Source organism: Podarcis vaucheri, assembly GCF_965113315.1.
Source record: "Podarcis vaucheri genome assembly, chromosome: 8".
Lineage (NCBI taxonomy): Eukaryota > Metazoa > Chordata > Lepidosauria > Squamata > Lacertidae > Podarcis > Podarcis vaucheri.
Genome location: NC_138766.1, coordinates 76,325,259 through 76,350,790, shown reverse-complemented (window position 1 = coordinate 76,350,790; position 25,532 = coordinate 76,325,259). Strand labels below are relative to the sequence as shown.

General features: G+C 42.7%; 1 protein-coding gene and 1 long non-coding RNA gene across 5 annotated transcripts in view; both read left to right on the top strand.

The window, feature by feature from the left end:
* The window catches only part of CSMD3 (CUB and Sushi multiple domains 3), a 603,606-nt gene that overhangs the window by 62,498 nt on the left and 515,576 nt on the right, over positions 1-25,532 (top strand). The gene's annotated exons all lie outside the window — the stretch shown is intronic.
* LOC309539688 lies at positions 1,215-8,102 on the top strand. Its single transcript, XR_014222954.1, has 2 exons — positions 1,215-1,273; positions 7,965-8,102. It is a non-coding gene; the product is annotated as an uncharacterized lncRNA (long non-coding RNA).

The following is a 25,532-nucleotide window of genomic DNA, read 5'->3' as shown; positions in this document are numbered from 1 at the left end:
ATGGATATTATAAAATATCCTTATTTATAATTGTGAAGGATCTGGAGGATCTGTAAATCAAGATGTTCAGAGCCGTATTAATAGTTTCATATTAATCTGTCCAGCTAAACAATTTTAAGATGTAATCTTAAATACAAACCAGTTGGACATATTTCAACTTGACTTAGATCAACTTATTTCATGTAAAGTAAACCTTAAGTTTGTCAGCATCTGTGGCTTTATATATGTGATGAATTTAGAAACAGACAGGTCTTCTTCTTCTTCTTCTTCTTCTTCTTCTTCTTCTTCTTCTTCTTCTTCCAATAGTGCTTGGGCCTGAACAAATGCTACTGGCACAGATTTTCTTTGTCAGTGGACCAATTTTCCATTGTTACAATGAGCTCTTAAAGTCCTTGTTTATGTACTGCAAATCATAGGGGGATAAGTGGTGATAGCAGGCATTGATGAGCACTTAATTGTGACAAGTTCTTTAAAAAATCTGTGTTTTTTTGGTATGTGTTGTTGGACGCCTTGCTGAATGTTCAGCTAAGCATGGGGAAGGGAGCACAGACTTTTATTACAACTTCATTAAGCGCTTGGAAGATTGCACTTTGGAGAACGCTATCTATAAGCATGTGCAATTGCGCAAGTAATTGCATCTACACTCTTGGAATAAGCTGTCTAGAAAACTAGCTTTCTCAGAATACATGCATTGAAATCATCATCAAGGAACTGCTTGGTAGCAAAGGGCGATGTGCAGTTCTATATTTCGTGAGCATATAGATCTTAAATGGATCTGAGGTGATAACAGCTTAGTTTTCCATGAATATTTACAGCAGTGTCAAAAAAAACAAACATGATTTTTTTTGGGTAGCCCTGTTCATCTATTTCATGGCTCTTGCTTATTTTTACTTCCAATTTGTTTCACTTGCTCTCCATGGATAATCAGATAGCCAAATCTAATTGGTTAGGCCAAGGGTATTCAACATGGTGCCATCCAGATGTTATTGAACTCTAACTCCCATCAGTCAGTAGTCAGGAGTGATGGGAGTTGTTATTACCAATATCTGGAAGACACTACATCAGATAATTCATAATAGGATCCCTGATTGGCCAGGCCGCCCATGTGCCTAATTTCAGCATTGCTGTCAACGTTAGCCACAAATGCCTTCAGTGATGTCACAATCTAGCCAAGCCATTTTGTGGCCTGAGAAGTTGGTACCCCCTCCACAAAGGCTGACTGGGCAGGCTGCTGAATCCTACTTCAGTACTGACAAAGGATAGCATCTTCCAGGTAACTGAGGGCTGCAGGCAAGTTTATGGGGAGCATGATATGACTGGGGAACACATAACTTTGATTTCCAGCAGTGGAGAATGACCAGGCTGCTCATGAGGAACAGCTAGGGGGCTGCCATTGCTACCGTCTGTATCTGCCACCAGAGGTGATTGCTTCACTCTGTCTAATGGTAGGGCAGATCTGTAGGGAATACTGGCTAGCTAGATGGACAAATGGAACAATCAGTTGCTTCCTATGTGGATTCCATTATTTTCTTCCAACATCACCAACTGGATAAATGGGTCTATTTTTATTTTTATTGTAACTGCTGGTTGTTGTCTTTTTAAAAAAACTTTCAGTTGTTTTTAATTTTACATTGCCTTGAGACAATTGTGCAGGAGGTGATTCACAAATCCATTTAAACAAATCTCTCTCTTCCAGGAAAAAAAAAAACACAACAACCCAGCCCTCCACTGTTGAAACTAAATTTTAAAAATTAATATCCGGCAGAACAGTTATTCAAATACTGTATCTTGCCACACAACCTAAATGGCTTTGGCAAGATATATGGGACAGAAGAGAATAAATTTAACCTGAATGTCAGGTTAATTTGCTAACCTATTATAAAATACATAGCTAAAATGGGCACTCAGAGTGATGCAGTATCTGTAAAGCAGTCAGGAACTGTTTCTTTACTACTAATAAAACATTGTAAGGTGTTATACTTCATTTTGGAAGGAAGATCGGGTTGCAGAAACAGTGTTATATATCCAGATTTGGTTTCTCAGTCTTCGTTCTTTTGAAAATGTCATTTAAATTAAATAAAGGAAAACATGGGAGTTTTGAGAGTTGAATAAACATGCTGTTCTTTCAGGCCTGTTGGGGACATAACCTCTTTTGTTTCGGGACATAACCTCTTTTGTTGACTCTGTAAAGACAGGAATATTGAGAATCTGGCAGAACAGTTCTGAACAGATCTAATGGCAGAGCAGGCCCCTACTGTGAGTCTAGGTGCCCTGACACAATCTATTACCTAGGCAGGAGTTAGCACATACACCCTAACGTCATATTTATGGCAGATCCATTCCTTGACCCATACCAATTCTTTCAATTCTCTGGGCTAATCACGGACCAAATCCACCCTAGGACTTACATTTGAACATCCATCCAAATCTTTTGCATCTTTACTCAGAAGTAATGAGTTCAGTTGAACTTTTCTGTGCATAAGAGTAGAGCATGAGTAGGCAAACTAAGGCCTGGGGGCCAGATCTGGCCCAATCACCTTCTAAATCCGGCCCACGGACGGTCCAGGAATCAGCGTGTTTTTACATGAGTAGAATGTGTGCTTTTATTTAAAATGCATCTCTGGGTTATTTGTGGGGCATAGGAATTTGTTCATTTTTATTTTTATTTTCCAAAATATAGTCCCGCCCCCCCAAGGTCTGAGGGACAGTGGACTGGCCCCCTTCTGAAAAAGTTTGCTGATCCCTGAGAGCCTTGCAGCTACAGAAACAATCCTGTCAAACCGTTTCAAAAGTCAGTGTAGAGGTTAGGGTGTCAGGAGACCAGAGTTTTAAGGCATAAATTTACTATTTCACACTGAGAGCCAGTGTTGTGTAGTGGTTAAGAGCAGTGGACTCATAATCTGGTGAACCGGGTTTGAGTCTCTGCTCCTCCACATGCAACTGCTGGGTGACCTTGGGCCAGCCACACTTCTCTGAAGTCTCTCAGCCCCACTCACCTCACAGAGTGTTTGTTGTGGGGGAGGAAGGGAAAGGAGAATGTTAGCCGCTTTGAGACTCCTTAAAGGGAGTGAAAGGCGGGATATCAAATCCAAACTCCCCTTCTTCTTCTTCTTCTTCTTCTTCTTCTTCTTCTTCTTTTCAGACATCATCCAGGTCAGTATAACCTGCCTCACACGGTTGTGGTGGGGATGAACACCTTCAGATCTCCTTAAGGTCCTCAGTAGAATGACATCATGTGGATCTTGCTGTTTTTACTGATGTTGATTTCAGTGAAGAAGTTAGGCCTGAGCTCCAGTCCCAATGGAACGGAAAAGCGCTTGCTTTTAGCTGGATCATGTCCTGAATGTGCTTAGGCCTGAGTCTTTCATTGCTTTGCCAATAAAACAGGAGGCCAGTTTCCTTTGCTGACACCTCCAAATCCTCCTGGGATAAAAGGGGGGAAATAACAATTCCACACTTGCAGCACAAGCTGCTTCAGGCATTTAAAACTTTCTTTCATTTTGCCAAACTGATTTTTGAGCAGAATGGAAGAATCCTGCTGGGCCTTAAGGCTTCACTAAAGCTGGAACAGGTGAATGTGCATTTCCCCCCAATCAAAGAAACACTTAAAAATGCCTCTCTCCCTTGAGCACTAGAGGACGTGACATTTGTTTGAAGCTGAATTTTGTATCTTTGTGCCTTGTCTGGGCAATGAAGTCTCTCTCACTCATTATAAAAACTATAACTCACTACAGGTAAACCTAGCTCCATGTAACTGACATAAATACATATTCTTTATGTGTTGACATTTGCCTCGGTCTCTCCTCCTCCCAAATCTCTGTTGTTACAGTCAAATTTAGGACTGTAAACCCCTTGGGGCACAGACCTGCTATGCACTTTAATTTCTTCATTTCCTCCTCTAAATTTATTTTGAGTTTGCAGAACAACATGTTTAGTCATGTCCGACTCTTTGTGACCCCATGAACCAGAGCACACCAGGCCCTCCTGTCTTCCACTGCCTCTCGCAGTTTGGTCAAACTCATGCTGGTAGCTTTGAGAACACTGTCCACCATCTTGTCCTCTGTTGTCCCCTTCTCCTTGTGCCCTCCATCTTTCCCAACATCAGGGTCTTTTCCAGGGAGTCTTCTCTTCTCATGAGGTGGCCAAAGTATTGGAGCCTCAGCTTCACAATCTGTCCTTCCAGTGAGCACTCAGGACTGATTTCCTTAAGAATGGATACGTTTGATCTTCTTGCAGTCCATGGGACTCTCAAGAGTCTCCTCCAGCACCAGAATTCAAAAGCATCAATTCTTTGGCGATGTGGAAAAGAGTTCCTTTGGAATTAAGTGTAGTGTAGTGGTTAGAGCACGGTGTAGTTATTAGGGTGAGGGCAGAACAGGTCAAACTCCATGGACAAAGACAACAGGCAGAATAACAATATACATCAGTCAATCATATATTCCAGTACACAGGGGAGGCTGATCTGTTAGGGAAAATAGGGCACTGTCCACCAGCATCCATCTGACCACCAACATTCCACACCTGTTCTGCCCTCACCCTAATAACTACACCGTGCTCTAACCACTACACTATACTTAATTCCCAAGGAACTCTTTTCCACAGGCAAAAGGTTCTTATGATTCAGGACGTTCTCCTAAGCCCAAACCTGCTTTCTTGCAACTCATTCGTTCTAGTTCCATCTCAGACGAAGCAGCACTTAAGGGACAGTGTATAAGTGTTTGGACTACAGCTGAGCCTCTTGGGCTTACCGATCAGAAGGATTGTGGTTCAAATCCCCACCACAAAGTGAGCTCCCGTTGCTCTGTCCCAGCTCTTGCCTACCTAGCAGTTCGAAATCACGCTAGTGCAAGTAGTTAAGTAGGTACCACTGTGGCGGGAAGGTAAACAGTGTTTCCATGTGCTCTGGTTTCTGTCACGGTGTCCCGTTGCACCAGAAGTGGTTGCACTCCCTCAGCCTGAAAGCGAGATGAGCGCCGCAGCCCTTTGACTGGACTTAACTGTCAAAGGGTCCTTTAGAGTTAGTAGATTGTAGGTTGAGTTCCCATGTCAAAAGCAGTATTTATCTGTACTGAATACAAACCAATGCTCATTTATTTCAAAAATTAAGAGGTACTTAATTGTCAGTACCTCTAAATGGTTTTCATACATCAAACTTACATTAAAACTGTCAATAAATTCTCATAGTGCAAAGCAGAGTGGAAGAGTACTTTAATATTGTAAGTTCTCAAGGAAGCCCTCAAGGTTTTGCAAGTATTCAAAGGCAACACTCACAAAACAGATCAATCATTTTGAGTCAAGCAGTGACATGTTTACCCATCCAGATTTGACCATTTATGAACTGGCTTTTTTATGCTAGCTGTTGTTATTATGGTGGTTGGGCTTCAAATATATTGTTGAAACTTTCCAAACAATTGCAATATTAGATAAGCATTTATGTTAATATCCTTGATTATGTTTTAACCTTATTGCATTTTTAATGGCTGCTAACTCTTGTCAGAAGCACCAACATCACCACACCCCAGAGTGCTATTAGAGATAGTTATAGCTGTGGAGGCATTTGCATGTATTTATTTATTTTTTAAAAAACTAAACTCACAACCTACTTTCTCATTGTAACACTAAAGTATCTCAGCGCTGTATTATCTTCAGCACTTCCATTTGTACGGCTATGGCACATGGTTTAAACTACAGAATTTGCTCCCACAAGATGTCGTGATGGCTTTAAAATACAATTAGACAAATTCATTGCGGATAAAGCCATTAGTGGCTACAAATGATGTGGCTGCTAACCATGACGGCTTGTCTTCTACCTCTATCATTGGAGGCAGTAGATGCTTTCTAGAAACTTCAGGACAGGCAAACTCGGCCCTCCAGATGTTTTGAGACTACAACTCCTACCATCCCTAGCTAACAGGACCAGTGGTCAGGGATGATAGGAGTTGTAGTCCCAAAACATCTGGAGGGCCAAGTTCGCCTATGCCTGCTCCAGGAGGAGAGAAAGCTGTTGCACTCAGATCCCACTTGCAAACTTCCCATGGGCATCTGGTTGGCTGCTGTGAGAACAGGATGCTGGACAGAGAAGCATTGACCTGATCTAGCATGCTTTTCTTATGTTCTTATGAGCTTTTGCCGCCTAAGGCAAAGGACAAGTTGGTGTCTCCCTCCAATCCCATGCACAAAAACTGAGCAGGTTGGAAGTTAAAACTTACTCTGACACTGTCAAGGGCCCCGAGGGCAGGCCATGTGGTAGACACATCTCTTTCCACTCCCTGGCCCTCAGCATTTGCTGCCTGGGGCAGCTGTCTCACTCTATCTCATAGTAGGCCTGGCCCTGGTCTCTGCCATAGGGAGATCATGAGGGAAGTGATTAAAGTTTCATACCGTCCAACATTTCTCCAGTGAAAATAGGGACATCCTAAGGCAGAGCTTTCCATGTTGGCGACACACATTCTAGACATGCATCATTTTGAGACACAGTAATTCAGTTTTACGGAACGCAGGTGGTGCTGTGGGTTAAACCACAGAGCCTAGAACTTTCTGATCAGAAGGTCGGCGGTTCGAATCCCTGCAATGGGGTGAGCTCCTGTTGCTCGGCCCCTGCTCCTGCCAACCTAGCAGTTCAAAAGCACATCAAAGTGCAAGTAGATAAATAGGTACTGCTCCGGCGGGAAGGTAAACGGCATTTCTGCACGCTGCTCTGGTTTGCCAGTAGCAGTTTAGTCATGCTGGCCACATGACCCAGAAGCTGTACGCCGGCTCCCTCGGCCAATACAGCGAGATGAGCGCCGCAACCCCAGAGTCGGTCACGACTGGACCTAATGGTCAGGGTCCCTTTACCTTTAATTCAGTTTTACTAGCAAACTGGAGGTTAAACTAGCCCCTGTCCAGCCCCCGGAGGAGTGCAGGGAGCATTTATGCAGCATGCCTACACACTGCAGCCAACACACTAACGTTTCGCAATGCACAGTTTGGAAAGCTCTGTCCTAAGGAAAAGCGGGACACTTCAGGATCAAGTCAGAAACTGGGATGCAGTGGAGAAAGGTGTGCAAATGCAGCCCGGGGTGGGCACACAAGGTGTGCCCCCGAGGGAGGTGGGGCACCAGGCATGGAGGGAGCCCGGTGTGGCTCCCCTCGCAAAGCACACCCAGGGCACACCCAGGAGCAGAACTGCGTCCAGGTTCAAAGAAGCTGTGCAGCTTCCTTGTGTGCCACAGCACAGGAGAGTGGCCAGCAGCCTTGCTGCCACAGCCAGGCACGAGGAAGCTGCTTGGCAGCTTCCTAGTGTGCCGCAGCCTCTCTCCATGCCCGGGTCAGGCTTGCCCAGGGGTGGAGCTGCCTTGGCCAGGCCAATGGAATAGAGAACAGCCACTGAATAATGACAGTTGCTTAAAGATTGTGCACACACATTAGGTTACTTTTGTTTGCCAACCTGGTGCCTTCCATGTGTGCTGGCTGGGGCTGATGGGAGTTGTAGCCAAAACATCTGGAAGGTTGGCAAAGCTGCATTAGGTCTTCAAAACCACAGGTGCAAATGAGGCAGAGGGACCATGTGAGTTGACAGCCGCAAAAAATAGTTCCAGACACTCAGAGTTGCCTTAAGGCAAAGAGTCTCCAAGGCACCCTTAAGGAAATGAAGAAAACCCCTTCCCTGCATTCAGTGAGAGCTGTAATCTTGGACGAAGACCCTCAGGTCAGGCCCTTACTCTACCCCCAGATATCCCCAGGTAATGCTGTGAATTTAGAAAGCTGTTGACTACTTATTTATTTTTTGGCTGAATATAATTGTGTGCATCCGTGTGATGTTTCCCCTCCTCTTCCCAGTGAAAATGTCTGTCAAGAAGGAAGAGGCCTACTGCAGGTGTAAATAGAAAATTTATGAAGTGGGCCCAATGCATGGTACTTAAGGGATGGATTTAGTATCATCTCAATTGTTGGAACACTGTTAAGTGCCTGTATCTATTTAGGACGAACAAAGGCAAGCGACAAAATTTGTTATGGCGCTCTGTTCCACAGCCCATTCTGGCCTGCAGAGGAGCAAATGGACAGCTGTCAGGAGTCTGCTGCAAATTGCTGAGGCTTGATTAAATGACATCTTACCGCCAGTCCTGTCTTGCTGTGCTGACTATTCAATCTCAATTCCTATTATCCTTTGCCACCTTGTTGTTTCATTGTTTTCTTTTCTCCTGCTTTCTTAAAAAAATAAAAATAAAATCTTATCTAGGCTGACAATTCCTCTGACTTTCCTTTTACCAGTCTCCATCAATTAATAAGAAAAACAACAACACGTCATTTGAAAATTATCAAGGGAGGGAGAGAAACAATGTTGCTTCTTATGTGTGGGGTGTCACACATAAGTAGGTATGTCAGAGAATAGGGATGTCAGAGAATTCTGACTAAATTGGAAATGAGAGCAAAAATCACTTATTCGGCCCTTGTCCGAAACAGAAATCGATCCACTGAATACCATTGTTGTTCCCTGCCGTTGCTGCTTTCAGTACGCAAATGATACATAATCAATTGCATCCCTCCTCTAGTCTGCACTGTATTTCTTTTGCATTGATAGGAATAGGGTGGAAGAATATAATAACAGTGTAATTTACATAACTATACAAATTAATTAAGTTATGTGTTTTATCCACAGCCAGCAGTAGGATGTATAAGACAGTTTTGGGTGTAAGATAATTCAGTGGAACGGAAACAGTAATGAATACAGAGCAGAATGCAAAACCATAGACTCAAAACAATGCCTTCTTACACCTCTAGGTTCAGGCCTGTTGTGAAGTGGTTTTTGTTCTCTTCATTCTGAAGTGGCTGAGGGGTGTTTGTGATTGTCCTTCATATGCACCTTCTCGGGTACACACGAATCAACTAAAGCTCAGGGGAGACATATTGAGGCACCTCCACCATAGAGCTTTTTCAGTTTCAGAAGTGTGGGCAGTCAAGGAGGCTCTGGAGTGCTGGAGAAATGTATACTGGGGTGGAAGGGGAAAAAACATGCCCCTTTCTCTTCCACCTTGCAATGATAAGGTGAGCTCGAAACCCCACATTCCCTAAAATACCTAACGAATTCTCAAGTGCCCCGAGTACGAGGCAGAAAAACGGAGGCCTCTTTCACAAAGGAAGGAAAGCCCACCGAAAAACTGAGGGACAGTTTTTTGGCACAACGCTGTTCTTCAAACTCCTCTTGTGCCATGACTACTTTCTCAAACACACTTAGCAGAGTCCAACTAATTGCCACATGACCTCCGCAGCACTTCAGATGCCAGGAATAATTATGCATGATTATTCTGTAATGATGGGATGATAATTACTGCAGACTAAATGCTGACCTTTCATCTGCCAAGGCTAGTGTGTACAACCAGATACATACCAATAGATTATTTCCCCATATAAACAGCAGACTTCTTGGGGCACGGAGGGTGCTGCCCTTTACCTCAAACACTTTAGAGTTGCAATTTTTACACAACAGCAACAACTGCATTTTTAAAAATGTAGCAGTAGAGAAACAACATTTGAAGGATGCAGCAGTCTTGTACGAAGAAATGTGTCCCCCTCTCTATCCTTATTCTCTTATTTGAATGACCTCAAGTTTTAGTTTAATGGAAGAGGGAGAGCAAGCTTCTAATCTTAGGAGGTGCATAGTAAACAGAACTTTGCCCTTTCAACACCCCCTGCCATATTAGTAGTCTGAAATATCTCACTCCCTCTGCTTCAGCCCACACTAAAAAAGGTAAAGGACCCGTGGGCAGTTAAGTCCAGTCAAAGGCGATTATGGGGTTGTGGCACTCATCTCGCTTTCAGGCGGAGGAAGCCAGCGTTTGTCCACAGACAGCTTTCCAGGTCATGTGGCCAGCATGATTAACAGCTTCTGTTGCAACAGGACACCGGGACAGAAGCCAGAACGCACAGAAATGCTGTTTACTTTCCCACCACAGTGGTACCTATTTATCTACTTGCACTGGCGTGCTTTCGAACTGCTAGGTTGGCAGGAGCTGGGACAGAGCAACAGAAGTTCACTCTGTCATGCGGATTCGAACTGCCAACCTTTGAATTGGCAAGCCCAAGAGGCTCAGTGGTTTAGACCATAGCGCCACGTGTATCTATATTACACTATATGAACTTGGCCTGCTGATTCCCCACAGGCATCTCGTTGGCCACTGTGAGAACATGAGGCTGAACTGGTGTGCCTTTGGTCTCATCCAGCAGACTCTTCTTCTTTACAGTGAATTCATTATTCAGCTTTTTATCCTTGTTGGCTTAGAATGAACTGGTGCAAGTTTATATTGTTCCATATGAATTTGCATAGTTGCTTTAGTAATAAGCAATTATTTGAGACTTTAGCTGGAATCTTGAAACAGCGCAGGAGACAATAAACACTCTGGTTTACAAAATGCATCAACAACAGACCTTTGGCAAAACAGAGATATACCTCTTATGTCTAATTAATGTGACCTTTCTTTCCTCTCATTCTGCATTTAAGGTTTTTTTTTTTTCCCCAAGTAGGGTTAGGAGAGAAAATATTGTGATTTGGCTGAAGCTTCATTCAGAATAAATACACTGGGACTATAAGACGTGTCTCAAGGAACCTGTGCTTTCAGCTAAAGATAGAAATCTAGGTCTCTCTTGTGTGTGTTTTTAAAGATATATGTATATGTATATTTATATATATCCATGGCTAAATATATTTATTTATTATATTTCTTCTCTAAGGCAGTGGAATTCAAGGGATGTTTCCATGGGGGTGGCTTGAAGAAGTGGCTGTGGTGGCTTCCAGGTTCCCCACAAAATCTCACAAGATCCCCTCAAGATTACACAGAGTAATGCCTCATTCAAACTTCTGAAGACCCCAATAAGTGACACTTTGTTGTGACTTCAGTTCAAGAAAAATAGCCCATTAAGTTTTTGCCTTTTAAAAAATCTACTGGCATTAGTTGTACAGTTGCATAATGAGTGGATTTTATGGGTTTGGCTGCTAGGGCAGATATTAAGCAAGAACGGTGCTTTTGCTGTGTACCTGAAATCCACCAGATGGAGCTTTCCAATTGCTAAGAGATAGTTATGCACACTGTCTGCTTCAAAATTTATGGGAGTATTCTACTTAATTGTGTAACATTTCACTGTGCAAGCAAATCTGTATAAAGAGTTCAGGACATACATGCTTTTGAGAAGCTTGGTAGTGATCACTGCGTATTTTGTTGCACAAAAGACTGGCAAAAAAAATTGTGCATCATAAATAATATTGTGGCTAAACATCTTCCTGCAAATTCAGTTCGTGCTAATCTTATCAGTGAATATAATGACATTATCGATTAGCATAATGACATAATGCAGCTGTCACACATACTTTTTACTCCTGTATTAATAAAAATAATAGTAGCATATTTTATATTAATAAAAACAGTACTAGCATGCAGTATTTTATATTTATATTTCAAGCAGTTTTCATATAGTTGGACAGAATTACATTGCACTGATTCCAGAAGGATTACAATGGCTGCCTATTTACTTCCTAGCCCAAAATGAGGTGCTGGGTGGGGAAAGGGTGCAGTGCAGGGGCAGATATAATAATAATAATAATAATAATAATAATAATAATAATAATAATAATAATAAATTATTTATATCCAGCTCATCTGGCTGGGTTTCCCCAGCCACTCTGGGTGGCTTCCAGCAAACACTAAAACACAGTAATGTATTAAACATTAAAAACCTCCCTAAACAGGGCTGCCTTTAGATGTCTTCTAAAAGTTTGGTAGATATTTTTCTCTTTGACATCTGGTGGGAGGGTGTTCCACAGGGTGGGTGCCACTACCGAGAAGGCCCTCTGCCTGGTTCCCTGTAACTTGGCTTCTCGCATCGAGGGAACTGTCAGAAGGCCCTCGGCGCTGGACCTCAGTGTTCAGGCAGAATATCTGCTCTGTGTGATGCAGAAGGCCCAGGAAGGGCTGGGAGTAAAACCTCTGTGTCCTGATTCACCATTGGGTTCAGCTTGGATTGGTAGGCTAAGGTAACTCATGGGGATGAAGAAGTTGAGGTGGCTGTGGTGCTGGAGCTGAGGCTGGAGGAAGGCAGTTCTCGTCCTTTCCCTAGATCCAGCAGTTTTGGATGGAGAGCCAAGAATCCCACATCTCCCTTCCTCCCCTTGGGGCGAGCAGGGTCATCTTTAGCATATGCACCACCGAGGTGCAAAGATCTGCCCAGCGCCTCCAAATTTAGTTTAGCCCCCAAATTAACTTTTATTATGCTTATGTCAGACACCACGCTTTTTAAAAAACGATTTCTCTAAATGAATTTGAACTGTTAGTGATGAAATTAAAACACAATTTGCAATGTTTCACTCGGGGTCAGAAGCACCTTTGATCCGACTGATCTCGCGTGGCTTGCAGGCAGGCGGCACGAGATCAGTCGTGTTAAAGGTGAGGCTCACCCCGCTGCCGCCTAGCAGCTCAGTACAATACAATACATAATATTTTGTAAGAGTTAATTTCCCGTGCACGGCACCGTTGAGAATGACAAGTGCCATCATTGACTCGTCTGACAAGCACCGCCGTTGTGAATGACAAGTGCCGCCGCTGGCGCAGTGCGTCTTTGGTAAATGAGCACACAAAGTCGAAAGTCCTTTAGCGAAACTGTAGGTATACGTTTCAGTAATACCTAGGTATATATGTATTTTGTTTTTCTAGCTTGATCAAAATTATTTTATAGATAGATGATAGATAGATAGATAGATAGATAGATAGATAGATAGATAGATAGATAGATAGATATATTGCATTTTATTCCAATCAATCATATAACATATTTTCTTATCTTATACAAAGTTTTGGACTTCCATCAACCGCATCTGAAGATTTTTCAATCTTTATCACTTAAAGTCCTACTAGCGTAACAAAATTATTTATTATTTCATAACAGGTAGATAGTTGCGAATTTAGGCAGCTTCAGCAGTGGGCACTCCCCCCCCCAAAAAAAAAATTGGTGCCTGGCTGCCCCGCACCCCTTGCACCCCTGGAGAAAGACGGCCCTGAGGAAGAGGGTAGCTTCACTGGGAGCAGGGGGCATTGGCCAGCTGTTGGGGGGTAGATGAACGGGTGTCAGAAGAAAATGCACAGCCTTGTTGCCTAGAACCTAAAGGTATACAATGAAGATGCTTCCCTTGGGAGAGCATTCCACAAATAGGGAACCACTGTAGAAAAGGCCCATTCTTGTGATGCCACCCTGAGGACTTCTTGTGGAGATTATGATTGCAGGGCCCAGGTCAATTCATATGGAGAGGCAGTCCCTGAGGTATTGCGGTCCTGGCCCTTATCAAAAGTAGGCATAGGCACAAACACTGGCACTGTGATCTGTGGCAGGCATCTGTGAACTGTTCACTGTTTTAGTTACCCACAGTGTCCTATTATTGCGTTATTCCAAGGCATTATGGGAAATTTAAAATGGCGCGTGACCCAGATACTGCTCCCAGATAAACAGATAGATCAGAGAGGCCAAGTGTCAGCAATGTTTAACTCTTCCACAGTTAGGAGAACATGGGCCAAACGTTAGCACCCATAGGCCCTGTTAAGACCTGGGCTCCAGAAACTGCCTTAGGTTGCTGGGGTTATGTATTCAGCTGGGTGCTGATGCCTTTCATTCTTGTATGTAAGTTTAACATTTTGTGTTATTTTCATCATCTCCTCCTCCTCCTCCTCCTCCTCCTCCTCCTGTTTTTATGTCTGTAAGCACAGTTGGATGGGCATTGCCTGAAAAAGCAGCCTATTTTCCCCCTCCCAAGTAAATAAATGAGAGCCTATTTCCTCTCCTTATTGATTACATTACCATAGATGCTGAAATGTATGCAAAATAATTGCAACACATGCTTTTAAAATGCATTTATCTTGCAACTTATTATTTAATGCATGCAAAAGCGAACATTTACATCTAGTTGAGAATCAGCCCACTGAAATACCTTTGCATCTTTCCTATGAAATCTGAAGGGTTGCCCCCGACTGAGTCTTGAATAAAATTATTCTGAAGATGCGAAGGTGGTGTGATACACAATTGCAATGCTACATGCAAAACATTTCATGCCAAAATCAATAGCAAACCAGCAGAGAGAGAAACAACACAGGGTTTGCTTGCAAAAAGAAAGAAAGAAAAGAACTGCACGAATTTAAAAAGAGCATGTGCTTTGTTCCAGCTTCATTTCGGAGAAGTTCTTCATATATCCAGATGCACAATGGGGTATGCTGTTCACAAGTGTGTTACACTGTGCTGGATTGGCTCCATGGAGGAACAGCAGGAGCTTGCAGAGGATTCTGTTTAGTGGCATAATTCTTTTAAGTACACCCATGAGAATGTTGTGATGGAATCCAGCAGGTCTTCGGTTTCCTAAGTGGATCCACATCTGATGAACACATTGGTCTGGGCAGAGTGGATAAAGTGGGACCAACTTTGGAAGCTCAGTTAATCAAATTCCTCTTCTATGCCTAATTGCCAAAGGAGACAAGGTGTATTCACTTACCCACTGCGTAAACAACAGCAGTCACAGCCTGAAAATTGGAAATATAGGGGATGGTACCAGATCTATTCTTCTCCCATCTTCTACTTTATAGGATAGGCATAGCAGGTGATGTCACTGTGTGTGCGTGGGTGTTCATCACTGTGGATGAACAAGCGTGCTTGCTTAGGGCTCAATAATAATACATATAATAATACAAATGACCCTATTTCAAATAGAGGTGTCTTTAGAGACATGTGAACGTCTGAAAAATGTTTGGAGGGGTTAGTGTGGAGAAAAAAGATAAGGAAACCTAGCCCAGAGGCTGAATTCACCCTTGCTGAAAAGCATGTTGGAGCAGTGGTAAAAAATTGTTGAGGAAAGCAAAATATTTTCCAGAATCAAGTGGAATAAATCATAAAGTATATAATAAAGTGCACTTGAATACTTTCTTATTTGGTGTAAATGCCTGGAGGCAGTGCAGAAGGCAAGAGAGATTCTCCCGTAATGCTGACGAAAGCAGCTCCCTCCTCTGAACTGGAGAGGAAAAACCAGAGGCAAGGGTTGTAAATAAGTTTTAGTAAGTTACTGACATGGAATATGTGCCTCATTCCCAAGCAAGTTGCAGTTCAGTTACATGCGGAGTATAAGAATTTTCTCATCAGATGTCCACCTCTCTGTGTTCAGAGTAGACTGACACTCTATTGGTCCCCTGTTGAAGTGGGATAATAGACCTCTCATCCAGTATGTCACCTGTTTGTTTTAACCTGGATAATAACACAACTGGAGATCCATGTCTGGTGTTTGGAACAGCTTTTGAGTTGAACGCTTAAAATCTGGAAATCACTGGAAATGGGAACAGATTGGTTACTTAGGCAAATGATTTATCCTCTCTAACAAGGCTTTCCCTGATGTTATTTGACAGATCTCCAGCTTATATTGCTCAGCTCTGTTCAAGAGCCTGGGGCAGCAATATGCCCGAGAGAGAGAGAGAGAGAGAGAATGAGAGAGAGAGAAATATACACAAGAAACAAGGGAACAGATTGGCTAGGGTATCATGATCCCTGGATGCCTCCACCCATGAAGGTAGTTCACCAGGTCTCATGCTGCTTCATGTGGAAGCTCAAGAACGTGGTCATAGTCTGAAAGCAAACTAGGCTAGCATGAGACCTCAATGAGTCATGTGACAGCAGGGGAAGGCAGACGGATGGGAAACACTGGCAAAACTAATCTTATTTATTTAGCTGTTTATTCAAGGAATTTATAACCCACCCATCACCACATGGTCTCAGAGTGTGGGATGAGTTTTGGATATGCCAAGATATGTGACGGAAGCCCTGGTATTTACATGGCCGTGTGCAGACCTACACACAGAGTTGGCAGGTTTGTTTTTCTGGAGGGGGGAAACAAACTCCTAATTTGTGCTGGGGGAAGAGCAGCAAAAGCCCTGTGTGTTAAGGTCTAAAAATCGTGGCAGAGTTTTGATTGGTCTGGGTGGCAAATAGTAGGAGGTAGTTATGGACGACTACTGGAAAAGGCCTTCTGTATGTGGTTTCCTCCATTTTCACTTTTTCGCATGATAACGTCAGCCCTCGTTTGATTGCTCTAAACGCATAAAGCTGTCCTCATGGGAACAGCTTATCACAGATCATTTGCTCATCCCTGCTGCTGTTAACCTTACAATGTTAGGTAAACCAGGAGGGGATTAGACACGTTTGCTATCACATAAACAGATTTTGTAAACTGGCTTGCTGATATATATTTGTACAGTGTTTGTACTGTTGCAAACCACCACTGGGAGATTACGGGCAACAGATCTAAAATACACTTTTGAAAGGCTAGCCGAACCATCCTCACCAAGGTCACAATCCCCTGGGAAATACTCTTGCTTAGTTTCCATTTAAATGGCACACACAAAAGCAACCTGTATCTATTTAAAGCATTTCTCTATTTGATATAGGTTATTGAACATATTATTAGAGAATATTTAAGGTAGTATAATCTTGCAATTCGGCTGATTTTGAGGCAATTCGAATCCAAACCTGTTTGGCTTCTCCTGGAATTCCTCAGACGTTTCAGCTGAGGAAAGTTTTCCCAATCCACGCCGAGTTTACATGCTTTAAGGCTGAGCAGAATCCCCCATTAACTTTGTTGCTACTTTTGTAAAAACCAGTACAGTGGTACCTCGGGTTACAAACACTTCAGGCTACAGACTCTGCTAACCCAGAAGTAGTACTTCAGGTTAAGAGCTTAACCTCAGGATGAGAACAGAAATTGCGTGGCGGCAGTGGGAGGCCCCATTAGCTAATGATATCTCAGGTAAAGAACGGTTTCAGGTTGAGTTCGTAACCAGAGGTACCACTCTATTGCTTCTAGGGAAGCGAAGACCTCCCAGGGTGAGATACTGGGGGTGGGAACGGGGGAGGAAAGCTCCCAGGTGATTGCTGGGAAGGTCCACCACTTTCTGTGTCAGACAAAGCTTAAGAGCTACCTTTGAGAGAGGACTCTGCCTTTTCTTTTCTTTCTCTTTCTCTTCCTCTTTCTCTCTCTCTTTTTTTGTTTAGGTTAGCTTTCTTTATATTATTGAGTTATGAAAAAGCTTTAATAAAATCTCATTTAAAAAAGGACTGATATTGCCTCTCTAGAATTCCTCTAAAACCTTTCTGCAGAAGAAATGCAGTCACCTTTTTACAGCGGTACCTTGGGTTACATAGGCTTCAGGTTTCATACAATTCAGGTTACAGACTCCGCTAACCCAGAAATAGTACCTCGGGTTAAGAACTTTGCTTCAGGATGAGAACAGAAATCATGCTCCGGTGGTGCGGTGGCAGCAGGAGGCCCCATTAGCTAAAGTGGTGCTTCAGGTTAAGAACAGTTTCAGATTAAGAACGGACCTCCGGAATGAATTAAGTACTTAACCCGAGGTACCACTGTATTCAGATGAACCTTTGGTGGCAACAATGCTTGTTGACTTGGAAATCTGTTCTACTGAGTTTGGGGGCATTTACTCTCATAGAAAGAGTGTGGTTTGCAGTCTAAATTGGATACCATCTCTTCTTACATATTCACTCATTAATTTCTATAACGTTAATTGCATGCATAAGTTAAGCACATATTTTCTCCGTTCTACACCCATATTCATATGAGGCAACCTTACTCTGCTAATCTATAGTATTTCAATTTAACTTTGGTTGTGCACCAAAATTGTTTTTAATCCAGTTCTATTGTATCTTTATTTCCCCCTGGCATTGATTAGCTATTAAAAGCAAATAAATACATTCACTCATTTTCACAAACTAACCATGGCCAAGCAATACAACTGCTTCAAGAAGAGTAATTCCACTGCCATGTTTTAAATTAAACATTTAAATGAGGTTCAGTGTCACATTTAAAATTGTCTGAGAAGTCAATACTGAGTAATAATGTAGATGCAAGATGATCCTGGTGTTTTTAACAGCACTAGCTGCTCTTCCTAGGCTCAGAACTGGCTTTATACTGCCATCCAGTGGTGGATATATTCAGTATTCAAAGGAAGAAGCATTCCTGGTCAAGCCAAGTTTCAGAAGAAGCAGATAGAGGCACCTTGTTTAATTTGCTTACATCTGGACAGGGTGAGCTAAGAGACTTGCCACAGATGCAACATTTACTGGAAAAGTCGTGAAAGGGCAACACTTTGTTTCATCTAATAGTTAAAGAAACACCATGATAAAACCTCAAGACGTGACATTAAGCTCATAGCAAAGGATGGCCCTGTAAAACAGTGCAAACAATACAGCAAAGGGAATAGAATGACCCGTTGGGCTCTGGGAGTTATGTTTCCCCTTTACACACCTACATAATCTTTTTTTTTTGGGGGGGGGGGAATCATTGTAGCAGCCAGGAACAGGCGTACACTTATTACAGCCAGGAATATTTATTTATTTAAAAATAAATAAATTGTAATGATGCACTTTAATTAGTCCAAGGGTTTCCAGAGCAGCTTACAGTGTAAACACAGAATTGTGTTTGCAGAATATAAGCTTCATTTGCGAACATACATACTGTACATATATTCATCATAACCAATTAATGGCTGGTTTTTTTGCTTGCATCAGATTCATTGTTGCCATCTGGCTAGCTCCTATTTACTTTTAGACAGCGCTGGAAATTTACAGACACAATAAATCTCCTTGCATGCAGCTGGGCTTCTTCTCTATCATTACCTCTAACTCAGTATGTTATGCTATGCAAAGAGCAGAACCATAAGGGTGTGGATTGGGGTTGAAATTAGAATAGCATCTTGGTGGCAAATAGAAAGGCTTCCGATTCTCATGCCCATTTCTGATGACGTCGAGGTGATGTATTCTGTGATTTCGACACTTGGAACTGAACTTGTAAAGGTGACCGATGCCAAACGTGGATTAAGATTAGATTTGGGGTGAAATGTGTGGTTTTCCAATGCAACGCTGAATGTCAGGTAGGCTTTATGCAATCTGTGTTGCACCTCTTGGAACTTTGGGCAAACAGTTTCTGCATAAACAGCAGATTCATTTATTTCACAGGGCACCATGGACTTTGTAGTCTCATGCTGCAGGCAAAATCCTAGCAAGCCCATGGTGCTGAGTGAAGGGAGTGCAAATTATGCATGCAAAAACCTTCCAGAGACTGTTAATGAATTGCCAATATTCAAAATACAGGAAGAGTGTCCATGCAAATATAACCAGCCAGAATTCAGCTGTTCTTTCAGGCTTCAGGGTAGAATTCCTCCTGATGCTTTCACACATTCATTGAAAATTATTGGTGTCTGGATCAAACCTCTACATTAACCTTCTCAAGACTTACTAAACCATTATATCTCCCTTATATTCAAAGCTTTCTCAAGTAGTAGCTACAAGTGTTGGAAACATCAGGCCCCAGGGACCAAATTCAGCCTTCGTTCTATCTGATTGTCAGGATTCTGTCTAGTCAAGGCCTCCTTCCAAAACTTCTGCCTAGGCTGTGGCCCTCACCACCCCTGTTTTGCACACTCCTTAAGAACTTCTGGGTGGCTGGAATGTGTCATTGAACTGTGATAATGCCCCTTGCTTGTCTGGATGGAGGATAAATGTTTGAGGGGAGTTGGGATGAAGCTTATTCTACAGATATGAATTAATATTTTGGCTATGACTGTTGGAAGTTGCAGCTTGAAACATCTGCAGGGCAGCAAGTTGGGAAAGGCTGCTGTACTGTCTTTCAGAATCTGAGGAGTTTCCTGTCACTTTGAAGAGAGAGGGTTACGCTCTGCTCTTTTCCATTTCAATGCATTTCAGCATAAGGCAAGTAAATATTACGGGGAGGTTGCAGGAATTACATGACAGGCAGCTCATGTCTTCAGGATTGTTAGGCACCCAAGATTCATTAGGGGCCTGTCGGCAGATTTAGCTCCCAACTTCTAAAGGCAAACCGTCTCTAGCCACCCGACAAAATGCAATAACTCTCAGAAATGCAGTGCCTGGCGTATCTTTAGGCTACAATGAAATGGAAATGATTAAGAATAAATAAAAGGTCAGTGCAGAGCAATGCAATTCCTGTGTATAATTTTGTGACGAGTAGGCTGGGGCTAGTATTTTTTTAAAAAGGAAACCACTTCTGTAGTGTCCTCAGAGCTTTTTAAAGCCATGGCATAATGTCATATGAAAGCAGGGGTGCCAACGTGAATGAAATATTGGGCGGGGGGGGGGAGGTAGGTAAGCCCCACCCTGCAGAAATTGATGACAAGACGTGGTACACAACACACCATTTGAATGGCAGTGCCCATTAACTGGGAGAGGGGCAGGCCACCTCAAATATTTTATTGGGGGGGAAGGGACCTGGGCCCTTAGAAGTTGGCTCCTATGTGTGAAAAGAATGTTAAGTTGGTTGGTAGCATGACTCAAGAAAAAGGAGTGGCTAACTGATGTGTGTGTATGTGTTTGTTGTATTTTAAAAAATGCTGGCCACTATTCTCCAAGTTTTATATTGTGTTGCCAGCAACCCTTGTTTCCTTGTAGAGAGAGAATTCATCCACCACCAGTAGGCAGAGTGAGGCAGCTGCATCATGGAGCAGATTTGGATATCATGAAAGGGCAGCAAATAGCTAGCTATTTCACCTCTTATTCTATTTTTGTAACCGGGTGGGGAGAGGTGATTGTGAGATTTTTAGTCTCAGGTGCCCAATAACTTGACCTGCCTTGGGTACAACGCACCTGGGCTAGCGTGGGGCAAAATGTCCTGGGCTAGCAATATTTAGCAACATAATTCATTAGCCAAACCTCTTCACCTACATTGTCACGGCGCATTCCATCTATGTGCATTTGGTCTTTTAACCGTAATAAATAGGATGACTGGGCCTAGGAACTGGGAGAAGAAGGATCTCTGCTCAGTGATGAAGTTCACTGGCTGACCTTGGACCAGTCACAGTCTCTCAGCCTTACATACCTCACAAGCAGGACAAAATGAGAAGTATTCTCTTTTTTGACAAATGATTCACTAGTACTGTCTATTTTAGGGTGAATCTTTGTTTGATGTATGAAGAACTAGTTATAACTGCTTTTCTGTTAGGTTAGGGTTCTCTAAAAGTGCTGTGTTACCATCCAGACTTGAGGGAGAGTGATATAAATCAAAACAGCAATATAATGATGGCAGAACCTATGGCCTTCCAGATGTTGGGCTCCAACTCCCATCAGCCCCAGCCAGCATGGTTTATAGTGAAGGATGACGGGATCTGTAGGCCAGCAACATCTGGGGAGCCAAAGGTTCCCCGTCCCAGATATACTCCTTGTTCATAGGCAGGGCTGGATTTAGGTTTGATGAGGCCCTAAGCTACTGAAGATAATGGGGCCCTTTATATAGCAGGTGGGGCCCATTACTTACATCACGGGATCCTACACAACACAAAACACTGCTGCTGTATGTAGGTTTTATTTTATTTGTTTTTTATCTTATATTTGGAAATGTACATCCAGTGGTTTTTTTCCCTTTAAGTTTTTGTGGGGCCCCCAAGAGAGTGAGGCCCTAAGCTATAGCTTGTTTAGCTTATACATAAATCCGGCACTGTTCATAGGTTATTAGCAATGTACGATTTAGCTTGACTTAACTTGCAGACGGTTAGATAAGAATATTTGCTCAAAATTTCCAATTTGACATGCTTTTTAGATTAGTTTGGACGCAATTTGCATTGGGTTCTTTGTGACCACTGATTCTGCAGATGTGTGAAGTAGCACTGGTGTTTGCTCTAGCTGTAGACAGCTGTAGCGTGGGTGGAGGAGAAGTGCACACAGCTGGTGGTGTTTTTTCACAGCAGCTGTTCACATGGCTGAACAAGCTAGTTGGTTTAAAACAGGAAAGTGGCATTGCACTTTCACAAGGTGATTTTCCTTGGTTGTAACTCCAAAAATACATCCGGATGCTTCATATTACTGTGATGGCTGTCTAATGTTGTATCAACAAGCTATGGAAATATAAATCACACTACAGTCATACTTCATGTTACGTTTGTTTCATGTTACGTTCGTTCAGGTTACGTCCCGCGGCGACCTGGAAGTACCGGAAAGGGTTACTTCCGGGTTTCGCCACTCGCACATGCGCAGACGCACAAAACGATCTCAAGCGCATGCGCAGAAGCACCAAATCGCAACTCGCGCATGCGCAGACACGCCACTGCGGGTTGCGCTCTTTTCATGTTGTGAACGGGCCTCCAGAAAGGATCCCGTTTGCAACCAGAGGTACCACTGTAATTTCAAACAAAGTGGGTTACTGTAGCAGGAATGTAGCCCAAACCAGACCTATGTGAAACAAGAGGGGCTTCTTTAGCACACTTAAAGGAAACCCAAGGTTTGCAGAAGTACCCAAAACATGTTTTTCAGGGCGGGGAAAACAATTTTTTTCCATCTCCTCCCCTCAGGCAAAAATAGAAGTCCAGTGAGGACTTAGCATGCTCAGTGACTACAAGAAACAGAAAACTGGGAGAGTTGAATGGAAGGCGCATCCTGAAAGATGGTATGACTATGATACTAAACGGGATCATAACACACTGCAACAGTTTGTTGCAGTCCAACTTGCCCTCCTCTATTTCCTTCTTTGTCTTCCTGTGTTAACACAAGTTATTGACAGACCTGTACCAATGTTCAGTGAACAAACAGAAGAGGAAGGAAATTGGGCCTACACCATTGCTGATTGGATGTTCATTTCTGTTTCTCCATATGTCGTCCAAGGATTTGCTAATTTGTCATGTGTCAGAAACATTAATCTTGCTCGCTGATTCTTTAGTACGTTAACTGATGCTGCTTTCTATGCTAAGTTGCTCAGTGGTGGTACTTAAGATTCAGAGGGATAGGATCATATTTACCTGTAGTTTCACTTTAATTTTTCTGACATCCTGGGACTGGTAGGAATGCCAGTCATAGTTAAGTGTCCCCCTTTCTAGCAATCCTTAGGCATTTTTGCAGGTAGCCAGATGGAACATTCCAGAGTATTTCAGTGTCTCCGTCTTCATCAACTGTAGCAGTTACTGAAAATCTGAGAAGAGGTTGGTAACTTTAATAGACAGTAAATCAAGCAGTGACTGTAAATGACAGTCACCGTACAGGACAAACCATCAGCAGCCTACTACTGTGCTTGCTTTGACACAGGGGTGCTTCAGAAAATCAATCTTCGTGAACTGAATTCCTATGCAAACTGGGGCTGGATCACATCAAAGAAGCAATTCAGTTAAACATGTTGTAAACTTTATACAGGGAAATCCCGTTGGTGAAAGACGAGACTCCACAGTGCCTTCTGTTGTCACAGTGTTATAACGCATAGAAAGCGCTTTAACTTTATGAATGTAGCTGAGTCCTGACTGATCTTCACCTCCCATGTTAATGTGTGGATCCACCAGCACTTGCACATCCTGGATATTCCAGCATCGCTCTTGACGCAATAAATATATCAAAATGCACTTTAAATGTGTCTTTTGAGATATGTATATTTTTAGGGGGATTTTTAAAAATTTAAATATGCACTTCATTGCAGATTGTCATTTTTCAGGAAAAAAAGATGTGGGAAGGGGACTGACCTCCTCTTTGTTGTCCTTTCAGTGGCAGGTGAAGACTTTCTTACTCCAACAGACTTTTGGAATTAGGGTACGGAGGTCTCAATATATAAAGTTCCCATTGAGCCTTCCCATGGCTGGAATCAACACAGGTCTCTGGTTCCTTGTTTCCCCATCTTGCTGAACTCCCTGGTATATTCACTTTGGACTTTTTCTTGACTTTGCTCATGTTTTGAACCTAGACTGACACTCTGTGCTTGACCTTGGCTTGTTGAGACCTTAGCCCCTGAGGGCACTCTGTGGAGCATGACAGATGGTTTGAAGGCAGGAGGGAGAGCTAACAACCAAACTTGTTTTGTTTTTGTTTTTTAAATTGTGAAAATCTCTGTGGTTGGTACAAATGATATTGACATATACAGCGTTGCATAGCTTTGGAACTCAGTGACTTCAGTAGCTTTCGGAAGCGATCAACACCTGTGACCTTTTCTACTGATACCTGCTGAGATTATATATGCACTCTAAAGAAAACAGTTGCAGTTTATAAGCTAATGTTTTTTCTTAAATATTTCAACAGTTCTGGCTCTGCTGCCACATAGTCCACAGAGACTGGAGCTTTTATACTGAACCTTGTATTATGCTTAGTACCTTGATTTCTGTTTTCAGAAAATAATGTTTCTCATATGATAGGAAATTGGCATTAGACAGTATTTTTCACTTCCTGTGAGTGGTTTTTGTAATGAAGGTTTCTGACAATGAAATCTAAAAGTGAAAGCTCATACCAGTAACAAACTTAGTTGGTCTCTAAGGTGCTACTGGAAGGAATTTTTTAAAAATATTTTGTTTCAATAAAATTAATATACTGTACTAAAGGAGCTTTTTCCCTGTGATGCAATCTTCCACAGATAAAGAATGCACTGGAAGTACAAATCCGGCCGACATATTGGGCCTGTCCGAGATTTTTGTTTCCCTCATTCTATCTCAACTTTCTGGCAGATAAGGCTCTAGGGATTGGCTCCCTAAACTAGGCAGAGAGGGTGGGTGAGAGCCCTCCCCCTCCCCTTACACAATCCAAAGAGTGGGGTACTCTGGTAAAGGGGTCCAGAAGGGGGGCTCTGTCCAAACATCCAGATGGGAATAGACAGGCCACAGACCCCCCCCACCCTCCTAATGGTGTCCTAAACGGCCGCCCTGATTTGATGCACATCATAGGGCGGTCCATAATCTGAGATCGACCCTAATGTAACAATCAACCAGCAGACCAGGTTGGTTGATTCAAGATACAAATCCAAGGCCTAGAACCAAGACCTCCTGATATCTGAAATCAATAAAGCTGTGGTTAATTTTAACCCAAGATTCTTGTCCTGTCATTACTATAGTGGTACCTCGCAAGACGAATGCCTCGCAAGACGAAAAACGAGCAAGACGAAAGAGTTTTCCGTTTTTTGAGTTGTTCCGCAAGACGAATTTCCCTATGGGCTTGCTTCACAAGACGAAACGTCTTGCGAGTTCTTGCGAGTTTGTTTCCTTTTTCTTAAAGCCGCTAAGCCGTTAATAGCCACTAAGCCATTAATAGCCGCTAAGCCGCTAATAGCTGTGCTTCGCAAGACGAAGAGACTCGCGGAACGGATTAATTTCGTCTTGCGAGGCACCACTGTATTTTGTGCATCATCAACCTCAGTGCCCATGGTCTCATTGTTCCTGGGTCCACAATGCACACTTATGTGCCCTCATTGTTTGTATTTTGTGTTTGTATACTCTCTTAGTGCACTTATACTTGTTGTGGTTGTCAAGAAATTAATGAGATATCAAATCTCATTAGATTGTAGTAGTCATGATAGAAAATGCTGGAAGAGGTAATGTGTGTCCGAAGAGCTTGTGATGAACCTTGCCTCTCCAAAGTTTAAAAGAAGTCCTTTTATGATGCAAGGATCTGTCTAGATCAGGGGTAGTCAACCTTTTTATACCTACTGCCCACTAATGCATCTTTCTTGATGGTAAAATTTCTTTACCGCCCACCAGTGCTCG